The 12894-nt window shown below is 34.0% G+C and overlaps 1 long non-coding RNA gene across 1 annotated transcript; it reads right to left on the reverse strand.

The window, feature by feature from the left end:
* On the reverse strand, window positions 2505-8640 carry LOC109336132. The gene is made up of 3 exons (XR_002106306.1): window positions 8572-8640; window positions 5005-5008; window positions 2505-2519 (listed from the first exon to the last, which is right to left on the reverse strand). It is a non-coding gene; the product is annotated as an uncharacterized LOC109336132 (long non-coding RNA).

Raw genomic sequence — 12894 nt, forward strand, 5'->3', positions numbered from 1 at the left:
GGAATCTTGCTTTTCTTAGTTGAGTTCTTTGCTTCTTTCTTTAGATTCTTGATCCCTCCTTTCTTCTTGAGATACTTCTTGAATTTTTCAAATAGGAGAGTCAAGTCTTCATCGGAATCAGAATCTGAATTGGAATCCTCACTTTCTTGATCTTCTTGAAATCTTGCAGTCTTGAGTGCGATTCCATTCTTGTCTGACTCTTCATTCAATATCAAGCGCCCTAACTCCATTTCATGTTCTTGGAGTTTCCCAAACAGAGTAGCTAATGGAATGTTGTCTAATTTCTTTAATACCATTATCACGGTTACCTTTGGTTGCCATTTCCTATCAAGACAACGCAAAACTTTGTTATACAAATCAACATTAGTAAAAGTCTTATCAAGTGTGACCAAATGATTTACAAATGAGTAAAACGTTTTTGCATATTACATATAGATTCGTTAGGAAGCATACGAAATAACTCATACTCATGCGTAAGCGCATTTAGTCTAGCGCGCTTAACTTCACTCGTGCCTTCGTGGGTAACTTGGAAAATATCCCACATTTCTTTTGCATTAAGGCACTACGAGACTCTAAATAATTCGTCATAAGATAAGGCCGAAGTAATAATGTTATTGGCCTTAAGGTCATGTTGGAACGTTCTTTTCCCAATATCCGTCCATAAGCCTTTAGGTTTTTCTTTAGACTCGCCATCCACTATATGAAGTGGAATGTATGGACCATTGACAACGGAATCCCAAATGTCCGTGTCAATTGCATCGATATAAATTCTCATGCGAACCTTCCAATAGGCATAGCCATCGCCACTGAATACGGGAGGGCGGTTAATGGTTGCGCCATCACCGCCACATGGATTATTAGAGCCCATATGTAGTCCCTTTCGGATCACGCAAATGCGGTTGAGCTAGCACGTCGTACTAGCTCTGATATCACTTGTAAGGTATCAATGGGAGAATACACCTAGAGGGGGAGGGTTGAATAGGTGCGGCAGAGCTCAAGTTCCACTTTTCTGGTTTTTACACACTTGCTGAAAAATGCCCAGTTATTCGATTAACCAGTGGGCTTAATCGATTAAATCTAAACAGAACCAGAATGATCAGAACAACAACTTGCACAATTATTAACCAACACACAAACAAATATACAACAAATTCTTTTATTCAAGATTAACAAGAACATAGCAAGGTATAAACATGCAAACTATCAGCTCCAAACTTGCATTAAAACATCTTGAAATATAAAAGAGAAAATGATAGAAAAGATTGCGTAGGGATTTATCCTGGTTCGTTTTGCTATCCACTGCAAAACTACATCTAGTCCCCCCCTCTTATATGAGAGATTTTCCTTCTTGACTATAGAACACAATATACGTTACACACACGCTTCCAAATACAAGATTCGAACGCTCCTTCCTTGGAACCCAAAGAACTTCGTCACCCTTGGTTTGACCTTTTTCCAAAACCGCCTCCCAGAAAACCTTTCTTATCGCGATTCGGCCCCAGCCAAGGTATCACTCTTTATCCCAAGACCTGCAAGTCTTTGTGTGAAGAACACCTTACCTAACCGCAGCTAGGATTTTCCCAATCCTTGAATAACAATGCTTTGAGTTATTAATGAGTACTTAATACTCGGATATTACAATGAAGATCAAAGCCTAAAACCTAAGCAAGAACTCACAAGACGTCCTAGTCTAATATGAATGTTCATGCATGAGATTTCTGAAAATACGCAATTATAAAAAGACTATCTCTTTTTCTTTTCAAGAAACACAAGAATGATACAAGAAAGCTTTTCAAAGAATCATGTAATATGAGTATGAAAACTAAAGCCTTAGCATGATCTAATCTTTCTCCTAATTCAACATGCAATATTTTCTCCTAGATATAACAGTGATTGACTCGAAAATATGCAGAGAGAATGATGTAAAAGTGTATGGATTCTTATGCCACATATGCTGAGATTTTAGTTTAAATAGAAAACTGTTTAAAGTCCTAGTTAATTGATTAACTACTCATTTAATCGATTAACGGGTTTTTGAAAATAATTGTTTTCAGTTTTTCAGTTTTCTGTTGAAATCGCAATTCTGTTCAATTCTATTAATCGATTAACAATATTCATAATCAATTCAACAGTGTAAAATTAGCTTGTTAATGCATGGTAAACTACCTATATGATATATGCTCATGCAATACATGATTTCCAAAATATAATACCTTTAATGCACAAAATCAATGTATTCAAATGCATGAACCTAATTTTCATATATTTCTAGATGATGTCTCATTTTAGTGGATTAACTACTTTATTAAGTGTTGTGAGACTCACACCTAGGTTTACCTAACCTAGACTCAATATCTATGGTAAGCATCTTAGACTTCTAAAAAGATAATAAAGAATTATATCCTAAGTCTAATAAGTCACCACTTGAGCCTTAGGCATGTTGATTGTTGATCTATCTTCAAGCTTTAATTAACTCATTGTCTTCATCAAAACATAGGCAAAACATTGGTAATGCAATCCTTGTCATTTTGGAATTTCAAAACTTGGTGTCGTTTTTTACTATAAATAATATTTCAAAGCCAACGGCGAAATCAGAATTCGATTATGAGTTACGGAACTAAAAAACTGGGCGAAAACTCGATAAAATGACCCGAAGTCGTTTCAGAAACTTTTATTCTCCAAAAATCTTGAAAAAATAGGGCAAGCAATAAAATCATAATACAAGACTAAAACTCAAGTGAGGTTTAGCCTAAAACATTACTGAATTTCTATATTTAATCCATTAATACTAATTACTTAATTAAAAGTGCTCTGAAAAACATGGTGTTACAATCCTCCCCAACTTATAAATTTTCGTCCTCGAAAATTAATCACACCTTCTTAGAAAACAGATGGGGGAATGATTCCTTCATGCCACTTTCAACCTCCCAAGTAGCATCTTCTCCATTCGTCTAGCTCCAAATTACCTTAACTAAGGCGATTTGTTTGCTTCGCAAAGTCTTCACACTCCGATCGGCAATTCTCAATGGTAAAGTCTCAAAAGTGAAATTATCCTTTAATTGAATTGAGTCGGGTTCAATAACATGCGACAGGTGACTAATGTATTTTATGAGTTGAGACGCATAGAAGACATTATGTAGGTTTGACAGCAAAGGTGACAAAACTATTTGATAAGCTACTGGTCCGATTTTTTTAATGATTTGGTATGGTTCTATGAACCTAGGAGTAAGCTTACGAGATTCAACGCTCTTCCAATGCCAGTTGTTGGAACCACCCTCATAAATACATGATCTCCTTCTTCAAAACTCAAGGGGGTCCTTCTTCTGTCATAATAACTCTTCTGTCTACTTTGTGTTGTCTTCATGTTTTCCCTTATCATCCTTATTTTCTCCATCGTCTGTTGAACTACATTGGGTCCTAATACTAAATTCTTTGCCATTGTCACTTTTAATGGCCTTAAGGTTATAGTTGAATTAAGTTTCAACATAGCAGATGAAGTTTTTGACTAACTAGCTTGTTTCTGACTTGACTTTCATAAAGAAAATCCATGTAAACCTAGTTTTGTCATAAACTATAGTAAGAAAGTATTTGTGTCCTAAGGTTGAAGGGGTGGACAATGGCCCCCATATGTCCATATGCACTAAATCAAAGGCATGTGCAGACTTAGTAGTGCTAATAGAATAAGACAAACTTTTCTATTTTTCTAAATGACAAATATTGCAGGGATCAATGGTCTTATTGCATTTGATAAAAGAATATAGAGTTTGCATATGAAGCAATTTATTGTTAGACAAATTTCCTTGTCTAGTATACCAAATATTAGAATCACTATAACTAGTGTAAGCATTAATGTGACTATTTTTAGGACATTTTTTGTTGAGTTGAGTCATTGTGTATAAGCCTCCTTTGACCTCAGCTGCATCTGTCACCCTCAAGGAGCTCGTTTCCTGAATTAGGCATATGTTAGTTGAGAATGTTGATCTACAAGCTAGATAAGAATTAGTTTAAAAACTGAAATCACATTGAATTTGAAAACAAGAATATAAAGCACATTTGTAAGGTAAAATGAATCAGAGAATATTATACTTCTTGAATATTGAGTAGCCACTTGGTTTCCATTTGGCAAGGTTATGGAAATTGACTTAATTTTCTTGTAAGTATGAAAGAGCAGTAGAGAGCAACATACATGATCTGTGGCCTCTATGTCTATAATCGAAGTAGCATCTTCAACTTTAAGGGATGCGAAATTACATATGATCAGAGATTCTTGAAGATCAACAGAGGATTGAACTTATCTGGTTTGTATTGTGGCTGCTTTGTCTAATGGACTGCTTGATCAATTCCTTTAATGCATTCTTTTGTGCTGAAGTGAATGGTGGAGTGTCTAAGAGTATACCTTCTATTATTTTACCTTGCTCATCAACATAGTCTGGATCCTCAATTGTAAAGCTATTGGTGATGCTGGAGGAGCTAGAAGGGAATCCATGTTTTTTATAACATGTGTCAACTATGTGTTCCATCCTTTGACAATATGTACATGATTTTTGGCCTCTTCCTCTCCCCAAGGTAGAGGACCTCCCTAAATTATTGGATCTGCCAACTCCTATGTATCCTCTTTCTATCCCCTTTGTTCTTGGATCAACATTGCTATCAAAAGTATTTGCTAATAATCTTGGTTCTTCAAGTTGCATATGTCTTTCTTGTTGAACCAAGATTGAGAACACTTACTTTATAGGGGGCAGAGGATCACTTAACATAATTTGTGATCTAACCGCATAAAATTGATCATTTAATCCTCTCAAAAAACACATCACATAATCATTTTCTTTATAGTTCTTTACAACATGGATTGTGGTACATTTAACATCACACTCACATGGTGGTATTAGTCTATAGTCATCTAGCTACTGCTAAAGTCCTTGAATTTGGTTATATAAGGCACTAGCATACTTATTTCCTTGCCTAATGGAATGAATCTTACCAATTAGTTCAGAAATTCTGAACATATCTCCTTGGTGATATCTATCTCTTAGGTCATCGCAGATTTCCTTTGCATTATCCATCCATAATACTGACTAAACAATAGAGGGATCAATGGACTGAGTAAGCCAAGATGCAACTAGTTTATTGCATCTATTCCAGATGGGAAAGCTTTGGTCATGAGCAGTGGGCTTAGGCATGGATCCATCAACGAATTCCAATTTATTTTTTGTTCCAAGAGCCATAGTCATGGCTCTAGACCATGAATGATAGTTTTCCCCATTTAGTAAAGATGAAACAAGGGTTGTACTTGAGTTCTCATTATGGTGCATGTAGTACACACTCGATGGATCCATGGAGGGATTTGAGTTTGTTGCTGCCATTTCCAATGAAGAAGAATCAAGGAAGTTGAAACACGATTATGGATGACTATAAGAATCAGATGCGAAGAATTCCACAAGAATTAAAGAAGACGAATCACAGTTCTATAATGAAGATGAGAACAGAGGCGCTGCAGAGACACCCTTCAAAAGGGTGTTCTGATACCATGTAAAATGGTATTTGTAATCTTGATGAAGAAGATGATGAATGGTGATTCGTATGAAAGAATGAAGTGACAATCTTAAATTGCTTGATGAATAAGAAGTTTAGAAGAAGAGATTGAACAATTGAATAATACCTCATTTATTGAATAATAAAAACTGAATATGAATAGATACAAGTGAATAAAAACAGAAAAATATTAAAAATAGAAACTTAACAGAGTTACTAGAAAACTGAAAATGAAATAATGCGAAAGTTTAAAAACAGAATAAAAATGGATCTTGGGCTGATATGTCAACTGAGTTATTGGGTATGTGAGTTTCAACTTCAACTTAGTTATTGGGTTTGTCTTTTAACACCAACTAGATCAATCACCGCTAACGTATATACAAATTAACCATGTATTAAATTATTGAGTGATGATGAATTTCTCTCAAATATAACTTGTAAGTTTCTCTACATTCAATCTTGTTAGAGAGTAAAGTAGATGATCTAAATCCCATATTTCATCAAGGCAACTACTTTTTGGCTTGCATAAGTGTCAATATCGATCTACGTAATGATTTTATTTGACAAAGAAATGATATACCAACAGCTTTGTGCTTTATTAGCACTTTGCTTCCTTAAGAACCGCTTCATGCATAGTAGTTGGGTTACAAATGAGTCTTAATTCCCATATACTTTGCTCCTTCTTGTCTTTTTTGTCGTTTTTTACTCATGTTAAACCTTCCCTCATCTAAAAAAAGGACAAGAATAGCAAGTTGAAATTGAAATAGGAAAAAAATAATATGCAAAATGAGAAATAGGAGCATATGACCTGAAAGGAAATAATAGAACCGACAATAGTAGAAAAGTAGGTAGACAAAATATTATAAAAATTATATGACAAAACAAGAACCTCATAATCCACTTGAGCTGTAAGCATTTCATTTTGCGGACAATATAGGCAAGTTAAAGTAAAATTATCTTATGCTATAATATGCATAATAATAACATGTTGGTCTACTGATGTAAGATCTCAATAGATGTTCAGGATGACCAAAAAATCAAAGATTCGACCGCTAAGAGCAATACTTATTGAAAAAGACCATCATACACCCAAAATGAGTTAATTCCTTACCCAAAATGTTACAATCTTACATCAACATATATAACTATAAGAAAATGAGAGCATGAGCACAATGGAGTTAACACAAAAGGAACTGGTCCCCGAGGTGTTGTTTTCCATATGGGACCAATATTGTGAAATCTCAGTCGGACATCAAACTGGAAGAGGTCAAGTATAGGTTCTAACCGGTTAAGCTGTTCATTCGGACCTTATAACATTATAATATCATATATAATCATATATATATACATATATTATATAATTAATTAAAATATGTGAATAACATACTTATCAATATCATGTTTTGCATAATGCAAGAAGAATTGTTGTGCATTGTGCAGTTAAGTTTTTTACTGCATTGTGTTTTTTTTTTAATTTCTTATAGCTGGCTGGTTTAACCAACCGAGTTATTCCGATTTTACCTGGTCTAACCAGGTTGTACCAGTTTTCCCACAGCCCAAAATGATTTGGAAAGGGTTCCCAATTTTCAAGGTGTATGTGACTGTTTATTTAAGCGGGTGACGGTTGGACCGGTTGGACCGTCCGGTTCCAATAACCTTGTATGGGACCCTTCACGAGGTCGAGGAGTCCATGTTTGGAAGAACAAATGTTTTGAGAATAATAGAACGTTGTTGTGATTTGTCTAAATCCCAACTTTGCTGACAATTGCATGTGTACTTCACGTGGATGTTTGAAAATTCACAATACAATTGCAACAAATTTTTTTAGTTTTGAAATGAATATTTTTCTGGTATAGATGTTTATATATATTTTAGAAAGTTTTGGAGTTGTTATATCATGCACAGACATACATAGGATATGTTTGTTCCAATCATAACTAACATTAATATTATTAAACTTGAACCGGAGAATCACTCGGTCATAGCATTAAGTCAATAAATCACTAGTTTTAATAGGTCAATGGTTGGACTGAATGACTCGGTTTATATTAAAATTCTAAATAATTCATAATATTATTTAAGAACTCTATATTTTAAATTTAAAAATATTATCATACGTAATTAAATAACCATTAAAAAAATATTTGACTACAATAAAATGTCATAATTAAGTTGACAACATTGTCAAACAACATATTTATTATACTATAATTGTAAGAAAAATGTGCATAGGTTTAAAACTTAATTAAACGACGAAAATTTTGCTATAATATAAGTTAACAAATGACAAAAACAATATTTTAGGCTTGGTTTTTTCTAAAAAATATTTTTTTATTGACTCGAGTTATTCGACCATCCAAGTCATTAATTTTAGGTTTAAATGATCGAGTCAAACCGAATTAATCCAATTTTAATTTACTTGACATGATATATTTTGATTAGTTTGTGACATACTTCGGAACAATAGATCCTTGTAATAAATACTCCTAATCATATTTTATAACATTTTATAACTAATGATATCCATGTCTCATGCCATTTCCTAGCTTCCAGGGTGATTCATCATGGATAAGGAGTATGTATCTTTCTAAAATATAACAGAGAAGGCAAAATAAATAGAGGGATTAAGTTGATAGCGTCAGCTATGACATTTTCTGCTAACAATATTTGTCCCTTGTGCCCTCCTTGTCTGGCTTATTTTCAACGATAGAATATGAAAACCTTCTATCTTTCTACCAAGAATTTTCAAATGTCAATGACATGAAAGAAATGTTATTCACATTATCAGCACATCAATCATAGAGTTAGTAAAACAAGGTTTCCTGTTAATTTTTCAGCTTGACCTTTTTAACTAGTCCTATAAAGTTGCCAATGTGGTCCGGAGCAAACTCTACTCTAGTGAATTTGTGTTCTACGGCAAGCATTCCCTAGTAATGGCATTAGTTAACTATGCACTGTTAAAACCGTTTCATACCAGCCGGTTGAACCGGGGTAAACCAGTAAATCGGTTCCAATGTCAGTATGATATAATAATTATACCGGTCAAAACCAGTTAAAATCGGTCATACCGGCCAGTTTTCAATTGAACCGTATCGGTCGTACCAACCGGTTTTTAATTAAAATTATTTTTAATGAAAATAAAAGAAATATTGATTTTTTATTGATTTTTCAACATTAATGTTAATATATTATATATGTATATCTAATATCGCCGGTATGCGGTTTAATTAGTGAAACACCGGTTGAACCACTATACAACTATACTAGTACCGTAACCAGTTTGATGACCAGTACGGTATTAATAACACTGCTATCAAATCAATGCACATGTAATATGAAATGAATTCAGATGTTTTATTCATCAATATTACATTGTTTATATACACAAAAATTGTTCCTAAAATCTAAACAAGTTTGTTTACATATCACCTTCATATTTGATTTTAGTATAATAACAACTTAATCAATATAAACAAATCTCTTTATATATCAAATTTAGATTTGATTTTAGGAATAACAATCTAATCAATCTAAACAAATATGTTTACATTGATTTGGTTTGTTATTACCGTATTACCCCCTCAAGTGGAAGCATGAAGATTCAGAATGCCCAACTTACATAGGAAGGATTCAAACTGTGGTTTCCCAAAGTTTTGGTGAAGATATCTACAAGTTGAGCAGTAGTAGAGATATAGGTTGGAAGAATATTATGGTGGATGACTTCATTATGAAGAAAATGACAATTGACTTCTATATGTTTGATGGGTTCATGAAATACGGATTTTTAGCAATGTGTAAGACCGCTTGACTATTACAATGAAGAATCATAGGTTTAGTATGAGCGATGCCAACATTGGAAAGAATCTCTTTTAACCATTTGAGCTCGCATGTAGTTGTTGTCATGGACCGATACTCAACTTCAGCCGACGATCGATAACTAGTGTGTTGTTTCTCTATTTTCCAAGAGATAGAGGATTGACCAAATTGGACTATCCAACCAGTAACAAAGCAGCGTGTAAGAGGACAACTAGCCCAATGAGAGTCGTGCCATTCATGAAGCTGGAGATCACAGTTGCGAGAAAGCAATATGCCTTGATCAAGATTGCCCTTGAGAAACCGAACCATTCTGAGGGCAGCTTCACAATCCTCAATTTGTGGTTCCAGCATGAATTGAGATAGCGTGTGAACACTGAATGAAAGCTCTAGAAATGTGAAACATAGATAAATCAATCACCCAACCAATCAACGATAGTGTTTAGGGTTGAAAATAGTTTTTGTAGCAAGAGACATACAATGATTTTGTTCACATAGGGTGCATGAAGATTTAGCACCGAGGAGCCCAACTTCAGAAATAATATCGAGCAAGTACTTACACTGACAGAGAAAAATAACTGTAGGATTGCGAGCAACCTTAATTCCCAGAAAATACTTCAATGTGACAAGATCTTTCATGTGGAAGCATTCGTTGAGGTAGCTTTTAAACCATTTGATGGATGAAGAATCATTACCAACAATGATTAGATCGTCGACATGAATAAGAATAACACGTTGAATCCCTTTTTGATGCAAGGTGAACATAGAATAATAAAGACATGATTGCTTAAATCCATAAGATACAAGTGCATGAGACAATTTAGAGAACCAACAACGTGAAGTTTGCTTTAAGCCGTACAACGATTTTCGAAGTTTACACACCATGTTTTTGTTGGAAACAAAAAAACTAGGTGGCAAGCGAATGATCACTTCATCATGGAGATCACCATGTAGAAATGCATTGTGTAGCCCATTTGACGAAGTTCCTAAGATTTGGCTACTCCCACTACAAGAACAGTTCACACTATTACCATTTTCATGACAAGAGAAAAATGTTTCAGTGTAGTTGATATCTTTCTCTGGATACTTTCTGAGCACAACTAAACGTGCTTTAAATCGCTTGATGGTGCCATCAGAGTTGTACTTGATGCGATACACCCACTTACATTCGAGAGCTTTCTTCCTTAGAGGCAATGGTTGCATGCTCCATATATTATTATGTTCTAGTGTATCGATTTCAAATTTATGGCATGTCTCCATTGTGCATTCTTTACAGCCCCATGAAAGTATCGGGGCTCTTTTTCTACAATAATTGATGCAAGGAAATGTGTGTGTGGGAAAGAAAATTTATCGCAATTTACATAGCGAACAATAGGATAGGGACTACTCGAAGGATGTGATGGAGATGATGAACTAGAGAAAGGACTCAACTTCTGCATTGTGTTCGTTATATACCCTTGAAGTCTCGTCGATGGTTGTTTTACACGATGTTCGCATCTAAGTAATAGATTTTCATCAGGATTATTGGGTATTGTGGTGTCTAGAATCACAAAATTGACATTTAAGATGTCAACCATGGGATTGTTCGTAGGTGAATATTCAGAGTCTTGATTTTTGGAATCTTCACTTGTGGTTCTTGTAGTACTTATATCCATCTATCGAGAGCAATGTCAGTTGGTATTTTCATGTCATTAAGGTCAGTGTCCATCATATCATCAATAGACAAAGAATGAGAGGTTTCTTTCTTATTTTCGGAACATTTATATGGAAATTGGTTTTCAAAGAACTGCACGTCTCGTGAAACAAAGAATTCATAAATCTCTAGATCATAAACTCACCATTGGTATCCACAAAGGCACATCTACAACTTCGACTTGTAAATTTGTCGCCATTGATGTGTTGGTTGCGAGTGAAACATAGAGAACCAAACACACATAAGTGATTTTTGGAGGGTTTTTGTGCAAATAACATTTCATATGGTGTTTTACCTTTTAAAATTGTGTTTGGTGTACATTTGATCAAATAGTCTGCTGTCAACATACTCTCTTCCCAAAATCAATTGGCAAATTACCTTGGAACCATAAATCTCATGCAACATTGAGAATATGACGATGTTTGCGTTCATCCCTCCCATTTTGTTGAGGTGTCCTTCTACATGAAGTTTAAAACACTATCTCATAATCTAGAAAATAATTTCTCATGCAAATGAATTTTGTTCCATTATCACTTCTCACAATTTTAACTTGTTTGCTATATTGATTTTCTACCATAGAAAAAAAATTTGTCAGCACTTTGGTGACTTGTTTCTTATCAATTAGAAAATAGATTCATATTGCATGTGAAACATAGAGAACCAAACAAACGGATGTCCTAATATGTTGTACCATAGTTCTAGCTCATTCCTTCCTTCAACTTTACATACCATCTTTGTTAGGGCTTCTCGAAAAAGATAGAGTTCATTCCTTCGTTCACCCGAACCAATCAGAATCTTCGAGGTTCGGTTTCTATAACACATAGATCACTAGTAAACTGAACATTACAGTTTGAGTCATCTGACTATTGTGATATAGAAATGAGTTGCATTTAAACTGAGGTACATAAAGTATATGTTCAAGATTTAAATTATCATAAATTTTACTGTTCCTTCCTTAGTAGAGATGGCAATGTGTCCTTTGGAAGTCCAACAGGACATCTAGACATGTCCCTCACGTTACACATTTGTTGCAAATCCGTTGTCATGTGATTCGATGCCCCACTATTAAGTATCCAAGGTGAAGACTTTTTCTTTTGAGCATATTCGGTTCTTGAATATATCACATAACCTTCCCCTTCAATCATCATGTGTGTCATATACATTTTCTCAAAAGTTTTTTTGTTGGTTAGCTATGATACCATGTAATGAAATTGATTCAAATATTTTATTCGTCAATACTGTATTGTTTATATATACAAAAATTGTTCCTAAAATCTAAACAAATATGTTTACATATTACCTTCATATTTGATTTTAAGATAATAACACCCTAATCAAATTTGTTTACATATCACATTCAAATTTGATTTTAGGATACTGACAACCTAATCAATCTAAATAAATCTGTTTACATGAATTTCGTTTGTTATTACCGCATTAGTTAACCACGTAGTCAACATGTAAATGCACATGTACTATTTTTGTTCTTTTATATATATATATATATATATATATATATATAATGACTCTCAGAATTATTATTATTATGAGAAATGAGAACAACATTAATATGAATCATTTAATCTTATTTGATTAAGAGTGAATCAAATGAGAATGATTTTCATATAAAATCTGTAAGAACGATGTGGCGATAGCTGCATATGCATCAAGCTACAATTGTGGTGTGATATTAAATCACATTGTGGTCACATGGGACCATAGTGCACCTATGCTGCATTGCATTTGGGTGGCATTGAAATGAAAAACATTTTTAATTACAAAATTTTCACACTGCAACTACTATAATTTGCATTGCAACTGACATAATAACTGTAATCACAACCGTGAGCTTAATC

This window comes from Lupinus angustifolius, chromosome LG02 (assembly GCF_001865875.1).
Source record: "Lupinus angustifolius cultivar Tanjil chromosome LG02, LupAngTanjil_v1.0, whole genome shotgun sequence".
Classification (NCBI taxonomy): Eukaryota; Viridiplantae; Streptophyta; class Magnoliopsida; order Fabales; family Fabaceae; genus Lupinus; species Lupinus angustifolius.